At 35.7% G+C, this 15,620-nt stretch overlaps 1 long non-coding RNA gene across 2 annotated transcripts in view; it reads left to right on the forward strand.

The window, feature by feature from the left end:
- LOC125752361 (uncharacterized) overlaps nucleotides 1–6,046 on the forward strand; it is a 187,783-nt gene extending 181,737 nt beyond the window's left edge. For both annotated transcript variants that reach the window (XR_007401720.1, XR_007401719.1), the window contains one exon: nucleotides 5,734–6,046. This is a non-coding gene — a long non-coding RNA (uncharacterized LOC125752361). The remainder of the gene's footprint in view (nucleotides 1–5,733) is intronic.
- Nucleotides 6,047–15,620: the final 9,574 nt, after the last annotated feature.

Genomic DNA, 15,620 nt, shown 5'->3' on the forward strand with positions numbered 1-15,620 from the left:
CCTAAGATACATTGCCATGAAGGAACTAAATGGTAATGCAGAATAAACTAGTGATGGTGAGTGGAACTGTGTTGTGTGGAAAGATTCATGGTGTTTACATTGTTTTGTCACTGGAAATCACTCCTCAGATGAAAACACATGTCAACTTTTTATTTTCCCCACCAGAGTTAGTCTAATAAGCCTTTTCCGTATCCTAAGCAGAGCAGAAACACACACTCACCAAGAGAAATACACTTCCAGAAATCTGGTTAGAAAGAAAAAGAGAGAAATACTATATAGCAATTACCATCATTAAGAAGGAAAAGAATAATGACTATCTGTGATTAATGATGAAAGACTCAATGCAAAACATATGTCAAGGAAACCAGAGATACACAAAGGATCAAATGTAGACAAAATGCCTAGAGTCCAAAGCGCACTAGTTCAACTAGTGTACATCTATCCCTTGTTTCTGAATAAGGAAGAAAGAGAAGTTGTTATTAAAGTATATTTAATCATTATGATTTATTTTATCTATTTATACAGTGAACTTTACGTATTTCAATAACTGGGTTTAAATGCTTTCCTTTTTAGTGAATATTTTTATTGTCTTTATGCATTCCTTAAGGAAAGATCCTTTATAGCATATAGATATCTGGAAAAATAAATGTCACCTGATGTTTAGAGTCAAGGCTTTGCTGTCTAGGTGAGGATGGGGAACTTATGGTGAACATAAGCAGCAATGAGATTTAGGAGATTTCTGGTCAAGATAACTTTGTGAATACTCCAAGCTTCCCCTTTTCTTCCAAACATGACAAAACTAAAATAAATATATATATATATGTTTTATATATTTAAAATATATATTTATATATCTACCTATATTTTATATATTTAAATATTTATGTATATTCTATTCTATTATAAATATATTTTATATATTTATATATTTTATATATATATATATATATATACCTATATTTTCACAAATTGTTGCTAATCCCATGAGTATGCTGGTATTAAGGATTTTAAATAAGCAGAGGCATCATATTTCAACTCCTATGGTGTAAAATATTGAATGGCAAAACTGAGGTGTAGGACAAGAACCAGTCACTCAACATGAAAATGAAGGTTGCAATAAGATTCCTTATTTCTGTAAGAAAGGAGACTAAAAAAGCTGTAGCCATTTCTAAGAGCTGTTTTTTTTTTTAATAAAGCTGCTTGATAGAAGGAATAAAGTGAAGAAATCATCGTATACCATATCTACTCATTAATTGAGTAGCTAGATCTAGAGCCCTGAGTCATTACAGAATGAGAGTTGGTATATAATTCCTGATTCCAGAATAGGGTCTGGGAATCCAGATAGGGGCAAATGTAAAACCAATGGACAAAGATGGGAGAAGAGGTATGGAGCAGGGTGAGGGGGGGTAGTTCTCATGTGAGTCTTGTGCAAATATTCCAAGTATGTGAGGAAAGCTAACACTAAAAAAATTTTTTTTAATGATCAGCAAAATCAACAACAACAAAATAGAAACAATTAAATAAAATGCAAACATTAGGGCAATTTCAAAATGACTTTAAAGTACATTGAAGATAATAAAAGAGAAAATGGAAAAACCTAACATTTCTAAAATCATTTAGAAATTATAAAACCAAGGCAGACTCATATAAGAACTGATGGATGTTAAAATCAAATTATAGTTTGTGGGTATTAATATACAATAACTGATATAAAAATAAAACTTCCTACAGCACCATAATCTTCATACTGAACACAAAGAAAGATTTTTGAAGAGGAAGGTATACTGAGTAGTTCACCTGGAATGCAGCACAGAATGACAAAGTAATTAAAAATTATCAAGAGAAATTGAGAGTTACAGAGAATATTCTTAGGACTCAACCATATCTAATATGAGAGCACAGTGGAGGAAAAGCTTATCTAAGTAAAAATGCCTAAAAATATTTCTTAATTGAAAATTATCTTAGCCTGCAGATTGAAACTACACACAGACTTCTAGAAAGGATAAATGCAGTTAATCCTAGACCACATAGTGATACTGGAGAACATAGTAAAGAAAAAAATAACCCTTACAGGTATCAGAGAGAGAAAAGAAAAATTGGCTACAAAGGAATGGTAAATAGTCTGAAAACAAACTTCTTATCAACAAAATATAGTTGCCAATGGCTTATTATATTCAAAGAACTGAGAGAAAACATATGCAGACATAAATACAGGTACTCATGATCATTTTTGGCTATGTCAACTGTTAGATTTCATATTTGATTTGGTTTCCCTTAAATCAAGGAAAACATAAACAAAGAAAATAATATTCTAAGAAAAACTAATTCTTACATATAGTAATATACCATCAAGAAAATACAATTCTAAAATCCAATTATCCAGGGGCAGCCTGGGTGGCTCAGCGGTTTAGCACCGCCTTCAGCCCAAGGCCTGATCCTGGAGACCCGGGATCGAGTCCCATGTCGGGCTCCCTGCATGGAGCCTGCTTCTCCCTCTGCCTATGTCTCTGACTCTTTCACTCACTCTCTCTCCTCTCTCTCTGTCTTTCATGAATAAATACATAAAATCTTAAAAAAATAAAAATAAAATAAAATCCAATTATCCAGCTGTTAAATTTAGATCCTATTTATAGTTCAGAAATTTCTATGACCTTGAATGGCACATTTAGAACCAGTATTTTAACTTATTTTCTATAATTAAAAAAATTAATGGAGTAATTTATTTAAATTATAGTCACATAGGGAAATCCGTCATTAGGCTCCAGTTATTCATTGCTTTATAACAAAACCACTCCAAAATTAGTGGCTTAAAATAACAATTTATTTGGCTCATATTTTAAGGCGTAGGGATTTGGAAGATAAGTAGTTGGATGATTTGTGTCAGATGTGGTGTGTGTCAGGGCTACTAAAACTGGATGTTTTATTTTCAAGATAGCCTTTTGCTTACACGTCAGATTTCTTGGGGCTCCCTGGACTTGATCTCTCTCCTCTCATGTCATTTCATCCTCCAGGGCCTCTCCAAACGATTCAGGCTTTTTATAGCTTTATTAAAGGAGCCAGTTGGCACATTCAGCTTCCTGCCTGGATATCTTCTGTGGGTCTTCCAGCTGATTAAAAACAGTATCTATTTTTGATGTTATTACAGACACCAGTTTCACTAAACTTTCCACAATACAGAGTACAATCAACTTTATCTAGTCTTAGTATCATTTTCTCACCGCTCTTCCAATCTTCCCTTACAAAGGGTTCCTCTTGCTGTCTTGCAATGGCAGCATCCTGCTTCTAGTTAGCAAGCACTGCACAAGAAATTAATAACAAACCACACAGAAATATAATGGAGTAAAAATAATTTCATTTTGCCCAAATTGTTATGGCAGAGATTCTGGAAGAGTTCATTTAAGTGGCTTATTTACTTATTATTTTTTAAGATTTTTTTTTTTTTTTTTTTTTTTTTTTTTTTTTTTTTTTACTCATGAGACACAGAGAGAGAGGGGCAGAGACACAGGCAGAGGAAGAGGCAGGCTCCATGTAGGCATCCCAATGTGGGACTTGATCCTGGGACTCCAGGATCATGCCCTAGGCCAAAGGCAGGCGCTAAAACACTGAGCCACCCAGGGATCCCTAAGTGGTTTATTTTTTATTGATATGGAGTTGGTTGAAATGGTTAGGGATAGAGGTTTCACTTTCAAGATGGCTTTCTTTACTCAAGTGTCTGGCACCTTGATGATACTGGTTTCTCCATTTGTCTCTGTCTCTGCACTATCTCCTCTCTCTCTACATGGTAGCTCACCCTCCATAAGCCTGAACTTGAAAATTTCCACAGCATGGTGGTGCTAGGGTAACTGCACTTCATAAAACTGAATAGCTTCCAAGTGGCAAGCTATAGAAGATTTTGGATTAGTTAATGTTGACCTATGGAATTGGCACAGTATCCCTTCTGTTGTATTCTATTGGTCAATGCAGTTACAAGTCCTACCAGGCTAAAAGGGATTTAGAAGCCGTCTTTTAATGAGATAGTGCCAATGCCATACTACAGATAAGCATGTCTGATAGGAGATAATGTTGTGATCTTTCTTGGAAAATACCGTCTGTCACAGTTATCATCCTTTAACATAACTGAAACATGAAAATCATGAAATGTTCAGGTAGACAATTGTCTTAGTGTCTTAGGGCTACTTTAACAAAATACCACACCTCCGGTGGCTTATAAACAACAGAAATTTACTTCTCAGAGTTCTGGAGCCAGGAAGTCTGAGGTTGGGGTGCCAGCATGATTGAATTCTGGTGACGATTCCCTTTTGGATGGCAGACTACTGACTTCCTGATGGATCCTACACAGCAGGGAGCAGAGGGGAAGCAAATAGCTCATAACTCTTTTAGAACACTATTCCTATTCATGAGGGCTGCTTCTCCATGAGCTAATTACTTCCCAAAGGCTCCACCTCCTAATACCATCACCTTAGAAATTTGGTTTTCAACCATATGAATTTTGAGGATACACAAACACTCAGACCAGAGCAACAATTGAAGTTAACACTTTAACTTGTTAATATGAATATTCTAAGAATATTAGAGTTTTCTAAGCAAACTTTGTGAAAATTGGCAGGTATTTAACAGACTTTCATGAAAATGTAACTCCAACTGAGATATTATGAAGTCACATTTAGTATATCAATTAAACCACCTATAATATATAGCATATATAGCAGAATAATCTATACATGGTAAATATAAGAATAGAAAAGAGATGTCTTTATTATAAAAAATAATCTCTTAAATAACAAAAATAATTACATTATATTAGTCTTTCTAGTTTTTCAAATGAACTAAAGCACCATTATTTTCTCTTTTTTAAAAAATGTATTTATTTATTTGAAGGAGAGAGAGCATGCCAGCATGAACAGGGGGAGAGGAGGAGCAGAGAGAGAGAGAAAGAGGGAGAAGTGGACTCCTCACTGGGCAGGGAGCTGGCTGCCAGCCTCAATCCCAGGACCCTGAGGTCATGACCTTAGCCCATGGCAAAACTTTAACCAACTGAGTCACCCACGCATCCCACAAAGCATGTTATTTTCTTTGAATTGTATTTAGAAAGAATTAAAGATGAGGCAGCGTGGATGGTTTAAATGCAAAATTGATAACCCACTTTACATCATTATTAAGATAATAATTCTGTGAATGAGATTTTACATTATTATTGGAATAACAATTCATTTGGTTTATCCAATTTAAAAGGATAGCAGACAGCTTTCACATTTGGAAGATGCTCTTTATCAACTATATGTTTATCAACATGAACCTGGCATTAGTGGCAAATATAAGATTTCTTTTCCGATACTTGGAGTTAAGTTTTCTACGTTTGACCTCTTCCTTTCTATTTTATCATACATGAGTAATATTTCAGTATTTTTGTTTGGTTTAATTTTGTCATTGATCATATAGCCATAATATGTCATCATATTGTGAAGTCACAGCAGCCTATTAATGTTATAGGGCTACCTTCTTCTGTGCCCATTAAAAACCTGTTTTATTTTCAGTGTTTTATCAATGCAGTTATTTAATTATAGTTCCAGTTAAGATTTATTCATTTTATTTATTATATGCTATTATTGGAAAAGTCCACCTTATGAAATATAATAGAGTAAGCAAACAATCATTAAAAATCATCTAAAATCTCAATTGAAATGGTTCTAATAAAATGGATAAAAACAAGATATATTCAATTTAATTTTCTAGGCACTGCTGTGTTCCAGGTAACTCACCAAGGGAATGTGGTGATTTAATTGTCTGGATGGCACAGCAAGAGATCCTCTGAAGTCAGATTGAAGTTGGCTCTGTAGTATCTTGCTTCTGTTTTAGAAAAATATACACTTTCTTTGTATACTCAGCATGATATTCAGTAAGCATGGATGTGAGAGGCTAACAAAGAAGAAATGCTGTTATTTATTATTCACTACTCTCCTAGGGTCCCTTGACACTTGGAGTTAACATACTTCCATAGAAACATTTAACTGTCAATGGTTCATTCCAGTAAAACCGGATCAGACAAAAAAACACCATTAAAGCTTGAGCTTTTATCAATGTAAATCCTTTTGTTGTTGTTGTTTAATGGCTAAACAAAGATTTTATGAATAATTTCAATGTTCATTGAAAAGATATTAAAATTTATCTCCCAAAATTTGTTCAATCAATTCTCAAATTTCCATAGGCACATTTCCACATTATTAAAATATCTTTAGTGAAACAAATGTTCTTGATTGCAACACAATTGTTTACTTTGTTAACACTTTTTCACTCATTTACAGATACTTTGAAAGGATCCTAAGACCAAACAGAAAGGAAAACACTACTTAACCCCATGATCCACAAAAGATGTGAGGAAATCAGTGTTCTGTGGGTATGAGCTTAAGAGAGCATTATTTGGTCCTCCCATGCAGATCTGTACTCATTTTTTTTTGTTCTGGAAGAGGGAGTCTGTGATCAGATATGGGATTTTCATTTTCATTTTCATTACTGAAAAGAAAATCTATGTTGGCTGCTGCATTAGTTTTTTCTTGTGATATACCAAATTACCACAAACTTGGCAGATGAAAACAACACACTAATTATGCGTCAGGGGTCCAGGCAAAGCTTAGCTGTGTTAAATAGAAACCAGAGCTGGATAGTGGTTAAAGCAGTAAAAACAGATTCTGGGATACCTGGGTGACTCAGCGATTGAGTGCCTGCCTTGGGCTCAGGGCCTGATCCTGGGATCGAGTCCCACACCAGGCTCCCTGCAGGGAGCCTACTTCTCCCTCTGCCTATGTCTCTGCTTCTCTCTCTCTGTGTGTTTCTCATGAATAAATAAATAAAATCTTAAAAAGAAAAAAAGTAAAAACAGATTCTACTTGGACTGTTTTAATAGGGAAACAGATAACTCAATGTAGAACTGGACTCAAATTCCAAATGCAGCATGAGCAAGTGGGGATTTATACCAAGGAGCAGGGTAGGGGTCAGTGGATGGGAAATTACTCAAAGGAAACATCCAGGTAAGGAGGAATTCTGGCTAAACCAACTTTAGACAGAGTTTTAACCGCAGGCAGGCTAGGGTGCTCAGATCCTAACGGTCAAGGGATAAGAAATTTGATCAGATATTGAAGGTGATCAGATATCAAGAGTAAGGAGTCTTTCTGGGATGCCTGGGTGGCTCTGTTGGTTAAGCATCTGGCTCTTAATTGTGGCTCAGGTCACGTCCTCAGGGTCTTGAGATCAAGCCCCACATCAAGCTCTGCGGTGAGTGTGGAGCCTGCTTAATATTCTCTCTCCCTCTTCCTCTGCCCTCCAAACCCCTTTCCTCCCCTCCCCCCATACTATCTCTAAAAAAAGAAAAAAAAAAGAGCAACTTGATAAACTGATTTAGGATTTTCGCTGAAATTAATTAAGTGATGCAAAAATGGACATGGAAGTCTATGGTCAAGGCCTAGTTGAGAAGAGGGTTGAAAAGAATCTGCCTAAAATTTGGTCAAAGAGGGCATCTTGTTAGCAGGATCCTCTGCTCATAGTCTTATTTTGGAGCTGCAATAAAGGCTTCAGGCAGACTGAATTTTCATTAGTCTTTCCATTAGGAAAAAAAAAAAATCATTTTTCAAGCTCCCTCACATGGCTGGTAGAATTTATTTCCTTGTGGCTATAGAACTCACAGTGGCTCACTTGTTTGAGGCTAGGAAGAGAGTGAGTCTCTGACTTCAAGGAAGACACTGGTCCTTCTTTTAAGGGTTTTAACCTGATTAAATACCAATTAGAATAATCCCTCTTTTGAGAAACTCATAATCCAGTGATTTGAGGCCTTAATTGTATCTGCAAAATTCCTTCATCTTTGCCATATTCTGTTGGCTTGCAGCAAGTCATGATGGCTGTGATCCCACTGAAAAGGAAGGGATTATACAAGGCCATGATTCATTGGGGGTTGGGGGTTTCCGTAGGCTGTTTCTACCAAAGCTATTTTAGAAGAAAGTGTATATCATAGGCAGAAATAATCCTGACTATGAATGTTCATAAGAGTCATTTTCTTTTATGGAAAACCTATAGGTTTTACTACTATCAAAAATTGTAAGGATGAAGTAAGGAAATAGTCATGATGGGCAGTATGACACATGTTCATCTTTGATTATAATTACACATTTAACAAATATGTATAGGCATAATTAATGAATAAAGGGCATTAAATATATTTTCACCTGATTTTTTCTTTTAGTAATGAAAATATTAATGATAATACTTTTTACATCAGGACATGGATTTCAAAATAATAGCAGTGATCACAATGACATCAGTAAAAATCAAGAAATTTAGTTCCATGACCTCATATATTATAATGGAATATGGCAAATGTGAAGCAGCCTAGCTTTTCTTTTCTCCTGCTACTTCCCACCCCCCACATTTAGTATACTCTAACTGATCTCCTTTTTTCATCTGTGTCTCTTGTTTGGCAATTTCTAGATTTTTACTGACAATACTGCATCCACATAGAATGCCATATCATTCTGTCCATTTATCCAAAACCTACCTCTCCTTTGAGGGGAAACTTTAAAGGAAGTTACTATAGGATATCAGTTTTTGGAGAACCTCCTGCTAATAGAAATTTTTCCCTTTTCGGAAGCATCTTTGTTCTCCTTTAGAATATCATCACTTTAATGCCTACAACTTTGCTTTTAATGGAAATGTTTGTGTTTGTATGAGAGAATGTAACATGTTTCATTGCATTCCTGAGACTTATTAAGCATTCAGTGAGTTATAAATTTATATATATATATATATATATATATACAACACATTTTTTCCTTCTATACCACTGAGCCATATTTTTTTCTATTTTATGGCATCTATTACGTTTCCTTATACAGCTATAAGTAAGGGATAAAAAGTGGTTGTTGTTTTTTTATATATAATAGTAATGCACAGTAATGCATAATATTTTAAATTAGGACATTTTATTAATATGTAAATGTATTCTAAAATAAATTTTGTAATAAGGTGAACATGGATAAACTATATTTCTAGCTGTTCTTCAAAACAGAGTAAAAGATATAATGTAACTTTGGACATTAATCATAGGAAAATCAATAATATTTTCCACCATTTCTGTCTCACACTGATTTATCATTGCTCCTTTATACTCTGTAATAACATTAAATTTAATCATCTTAAATTTTTTAAAATTTAACTTGGGGTTTTTGGAATTATGTTAGTTAAGGTACTAGGTTCTATTATCTTTCTACTAGTATGCGTATATGAAGAATGTAATGGCTTCCATCAAGGAACTTTTTATTTTTTATTTTTTTATCTTTTTATGATAGTCACACAGAGAGAGAGAGAGAGAGAAAGAGAGGCAGAGACACAGGCAGAGGGAGAAGCAGGCTCCATGCACCGGGAGCCCGACATGGGATTCGATCCCGGGTCTCCAGGATCGCGCCCTGGGCCAAAGGCAGGCGCTAAACTGCTGCGCCACCCAGGGATCCCCATCAAGGAACTTTGTAAATGTGTCTTCATATTAGGTTTTGCTCCTTATTTGTATATTTATTTTTACTTTTATTAAATTTTTCCTTTATGTTTTTAATGGGAGGATTGCCTTTTGATATTTTAGGCTATTGTAATCTGGGTACTTTTTCATCATTATCTCCTGGATATTTGCTTTCTTTCAAGGCTCAAAAGTCAATAGGTAAAAAATATATATACATATGTCAATCTTCTGTGTATATATGTGTAAAATCTATTTTGACCTTTCTCACTTTCATATCAGCCAATAGCACTTCCAGGCACAGCTATCCATATATTCACATTCCAAGTGACAAAGTTTACCCACCTTATCTTACATTAGACCTTTCCCAAGCCGTATGGCATTAATCTTGACAGCATTTTAAAATTGCCACTTTTAGATGATTTCTCTCTGCTGATATTTTTCGTCCATTTGTCTTTTATATTATTTTTTCCAAAAGCACAGATTTCAGATTTCTGTCTATAATTCACCAATTCCCTTAGGGGAATTTTCTACTATTTTTTCTACTATTGTTTCTATTGTTGCTGTTCTTACATATCACTCCAAAAGGAGGAAAGTGACAGATTTTTTTTTCCTCCCAACCCAATGTTTACTCCCTGATTCAACTACTTCTTTTTTTTTCTAACTCTAATATTTTTACCCAAACGTGCCTATGAACAAAAAGTTACCCTTTTTAAATTCACTTTTCCTGGTTCACAATTTATTCCATTCCTCTTAACCTTTAACTCTTATACATTATGTAATTCTCATATCTCCCAGTCCTATCTTACAATTTGACATACTTTTGCATATCTCCATACATCATTCAAGTCTTTTTCTTCAGTGTTTAACTATCTTTGCCTCTTCTTTCCGGTTTCCTCTTATTCTTGTTTTTTCTTTTGTTCATATTAAATCTGGAATAGACAGCCAACTATAAAATTACCAAAATGTCAGTTTCCTTCATCAGACAACATCTGCCAAATTTCCTTATAGATAAAAAGTTACTAATAATTTTTCTTTGCATATATGGCATTCACTGAGTATTGAGAATATAATCTTCACTAGGTGAAGACCAGTCTATTGGAATCTTTAGTCTAGTAAACCCCAAGATGCGGTATTTCTATGGTGTAGTAACATAATCATGCCACGATAGATTTTTTTTTCCTCAAGGGACCAGGGGCTTATTTATAATAAAACCTTGTTTTTTTAATGCAACTCTGGATTCAGAATACTAATAATTAAATCCACACTCTAATAAATAAAATAAGGACTTGATTATAAAGTAATCTTATGTAAAAACACTTCTTTTAAAAAAACACAATAACAGAGGTTGGAAGGCTTGAAAGTAAATGCAGGATGATCATCAAATTTACATTCATCATAGGCAAAGTCCTTTGAGGTCATGAGAAAATTATGTAACATAAATATTCATTCAATTAATTGATTTGCTGATTTAATAGAAATCCCCTGCTCTTATGTAGCTAACGTTTCTCCATAGATGATGAAAATAAACAAAAAAAGTGACTACATGGATATGTAAAATTGTAATGAGCTAAATGGCCATAAGAAATATGGAGAAATATAAAGAAAGGGAGAGGGCGTGAGGTTTCAGGAATGAGGATCAGGGTATATGGTACTTTACAATTTTAAAGGTGGTTCACTGAGAACGTGAAGCTTCAGCAAAGACCTAGAGCAAGTGTGGGGAATCCATGTGGATATCTTTGGATATCATGTCCCAGGCAGAGGAATAAACAAGTGAAAAAGCCCCAACGTGGGATTAGGTGGAGGCCAGTGTGTGGACAGCAGAATGAGCAAGGGAGAAGAAGAAGTAGGAGATGAGTTCAGATAATAGTGGCCATATAAGGTAAGTCCTTGTACCTTGTTACAAGTAATTTGGGCTTAACTCTAAGTGAAATTTGAAGTCATTGCAAGGCTTTCAGTAGGGAAATGAGATCCCTTAATCTCATTTGTTTCAAAATTTTCATCGTGGGAGGCAATATATTAGAGAAAACTATTCAAAACACGAACAATAAAAAATACATGACATATAATTGCTATGTTGTACACAAATGCCTATGTAAACAGAATTTTGCCAGATTGCCCACAGCCATCAACTGCCTTTTGAATTAAAATCTCCTTCCTGCACTTTGAGTAAACATTTTCTTGACTTTTTATGGTAATCATATCCTTGCTTTATAGGTATACCAAATATGTGCATGTCTCTAAGCATTATAATAAACTTGTTTTGAAATTTGTGTAAGTGGGAATTAAGCATTCTCCATATTGTTTTATGGCAATTATTTTAACTCAATATTTTAAAGAAATTCTCCCATCTCGTGGAAATACATAAATGTAATTGGTTGATTTGCATTGCTCTGTACATTAGATTTCATAATTATTTTTTCTACTTTTGATAGATTATTTTTAAGGCTTCTAGTTAGGAAATTTAATATAAACAATGTTGCTATCAGCAATGATGAATATGTATCTTAGATTACACAGCACATGTTTTTACCTAATACCTAGGGATGGAATTTAGGGTTCACAGAATATGTAGCTTTACCTTTACAGATATTGAAAAATTGTTTTACAAAGTGATGTTCAGTCACAATTCTCACCGGTATTAAGACAATTGCTCCACCTTCTCAAAAATACTTGGTATTATCAGGCTGGGTTTTTTTTGTTTTTTTTTTGTTTTTTTTTTAAGTTTGCAGCAAACTATTGAATGTGACCTCTGTTGGTTAATTTCTATTTACTTGTTTGTTTATCATTAAGTTTTGCATTTTTAAGAGCAGTTTTAGATTCACAGAAAAAGTGAGGGAAAGGTACAAAGATTTCCCATATATCCCTTGCCCCTGCACATGCTTAGCCTCCCCCATTAGCAATATCCTTTGCCACAGTAGTGTATTTGTTACAATTGATGAAACTATATTGACACACCATTGTCAGCCCAAATCCATAGTTTGGATTATGATTTACTCCTGGTGGTGTATATGCTATGGATTTGAAATGTATAATGACACATATCCATCATTATAATATCATCCAGAGTATTTTCACTACCCTAAAAGTCCCCTGTGATCTACCTCTCATCCTCCTACCTCCAACCTCTGTCAATCTCTGATCATTTTATTGTCTTTAGTTTCCTGTTTTCCAGAATGTCATAGAATTGGAATCAGAAGCATGTGGCCTTTCAGACTGGCTTCTTTCACTTAGTAATAATATGCATTTAAGTTTCCTCCTTGTCTTTTCATGGCTTCATACCTCCTTTCTTTTTAGTGCTGAATAATATTCCATTGCCTGTATGTACGAGAGTTTATTTATCCATTCATCTACAGAAGGACATCTTAATTGCTTCCAAATTTTGGCAATCATGAATAAAGCTGCTATAAACTGCTGTGTGAAGGTTTTTGTGTGGACATGGTTCAGCTCCTTCAGGAAAATACCAGGGAGTGTGATTGCTGAATCATATGGTAAGAGTGTGTTTAGTTGTCTAAGGAATCATCAAAATTTTGTCTAAAGAGCTGTACCATTTTGCATTTCCACTAGCAATGAATTAGAGTTCCTGCTTTTCATATCATCCTTAATATTTGGTGTTGTCCATGTTTTGGATTTGCCCACTCTAGTTAATGTGTAATTGTATCTCATTGTTTTAATTTGTTTTCTTCTGATGATGTAGGACATGGAACATCTTTTCATATGCTTATTTGTCATTTGTATGTCTTTGGTGAGATTTCTATTAAAGTCTTTGGCCCATTTTTTAACCAAGTGCTTTTTGTTTGTTTGTTTGTTTTTTAAATTATTGCTGTTGCATTTTAAGAGATCATCATAGATTTTGGATAACAGTCATTTATCTAGCATGTGTTTTGCAAAAATTTTTTTCCAATATTCCTTGTCTTCTCAAAAAGACTTTTTATTATATATGTATATATTACTACATATGCATTGCATACAGATATTATGTATGTAAATATTGTGTTGCTAGTATTTTGTTGAGGATTTTTATATCTATGTTTATGAGAAATACTGGTTTGTAGTTTTCTTATAATGTCTGTACATGGTTTTGGTAACACAGTAACACTGGCATCATAGAATAAATTAGAAAGTATTCCTTTTGTTTCTATCCTCAGAAAGAGATATAGAGATTAGATATAATTTCTTCTTTAAATTTTTGGTAAGAGGGGGCGGGGCAAGCTCTTGGGAGAGCAGGGTCCTCACCTCACCCAGTCCCACCAGCTCACCTAGATAACTTTCAAACCATCCTGAACATCTCCGAATCCGACCTGAGATTTACAGAGAGAATAGCCTGAAGGCTAAGGAGAGAAGGGTTTGGGGACAGGCGGAGGCAGGGAGGGCCCAGGACAGCGAGGACGCTCCTGCCCCGGGGCCCCCAGCTGTGCAGGGCAGTGCCCCCCGCCCCGGGAGCACCCAGGCCCCTGCGGACCGGGAGACTGCTGGTGGTTCCTGGGGAGCTGACTCCAGGGCTGGGGACCTGGCCGCCGCCAGGTGGTGATGTCCCTCCTGGGGTCACCCTGTGCCTGGGGGGGCGGGACAGCCAGGGAACAGGGGCCTCACGGGGTCTACAGCTCCCACTGGGCCCCGCACCTGGCGGGGAGGGGGCAGCTTCCCCAGGTGCACACACCTGAGAACCAGCACAGCAGCCCCTGCCCCAGAAGACCTGCTGGAAGGACAGGGGAAGAGCAAGTTCTGGACCTAGCAGTGTTGGAAAGCTCCCAGGGGAAGTCGAGGGATTTACAGTATATAGAACCAGAGGGTACCCCTCCTTGATTTTTTTCCTTTTTTCCTTTTTTTTTTCTTCCTTTATCCAGTACAACTCGTTTTTAGCCACTCTGCACTGAGCAAAATGACTAGAAAGAATTCACCACAAAAGAAAGAATCAGACACAGTACTCTCTGCCACAGAGTTACAGAATTTGGATTACAATTCGATGTCAGAAAGCCAGTTCAGAAGCACAATTATAAAGCTACTGGTGGCTCTGGAAAAAAGCATAAAGGAGTCAAGAGACTTCATGACTGCAGAATTTACATCTAATCAGTCTGAAATTAAAAATCAATTAAATGAGATGCAATCCAAACTGGAGGTCTTAAAGACAAGGGTTAATGAGGTAGAAGAACGAGTGAGTGACATAGAAGACAAATTGATGGCAAGGAAGGAAGCTGAGGAAAAAAAAAAAAGATAAACAATTAAAAGACCACAAGGAAGGTTAAGGGAAATAAATGACAGCCTCGGAAGGAAAAATCTCCTTTTTATTTGGGATCCAGAGGGCACTGAAAGGGACAGAGGACCAGAAAGCATATTTGAACAAATCATAGCTGAGAACTTCCCTAATTTGGGGAGGGAAACAGGCATTCAGATCCAGGAGATAGAGAGATCCCCCCTAAAATCAATAAAAACCATTCAACACCACGACATTTAATAATGAAACTTGCAAATTCCAAAGATAAAGAGAAAATCCTTAAAGCAGCAAGAGACAAGAAATCTCTAACGGTTATGGGGAGAAGTATTAGGGTAACAGCAGACCTCTCCACATAGACCTGGCAGGCCAGAAAGGGCTGGCAAGATATATTCAGGGTCCTAAAAGAGAAGAACATGCAGCCAAGAATACTCTATCAAGCAAGGCTCTGATTCAGAATAGAAGGAGAGATAAATAGCTTCCAAGATAGGCAGAAACTGAAAGAGTATGTGACCACCAAACCAGCTCTGCAAGAAATATGAAGGGGGACCCTGTAAAAGAAAGAGGACACCCAAAGAAATAATCCACAAAAACAGGGTCTGAATAGGTATTATGATGACACTAAATGCATATTTTTAAATAGTAACTCTGAACGTGAATGGGCTTAATGATCCCATCCAAAGACAGCAGGATTTCAGACTGCATAAAAAAGCAAGACCCATCTATTTCCTGTCTACCAGAGACTCATTTTAGACCTAAGGACACCTACAGACTGAAAAGGAAAGGTTATAGAATCATTTACCATTCAAATGGTTGTCAAAAGAAAGCAGGGGTATCCTCATATCAGATAAATTAAAGTTTATCCCAAAGACTGTAGTAAGAGATGAAGAGGGACACTATATCATACTTAAAGGA

Source organism: Canis lupus, chromosome 13 (assembly GCF_003254725.2).
Source record: "Canis lupus dingo isolate Sandy chromosome 13, ASM325472v2, whole genome shotgun sequence".
Taxonomy (NCBI): Eukaryota; Metazoa; Chordata; class Mammalia; order Carnivora; family Canidae; genus Canis; species Canis lupus.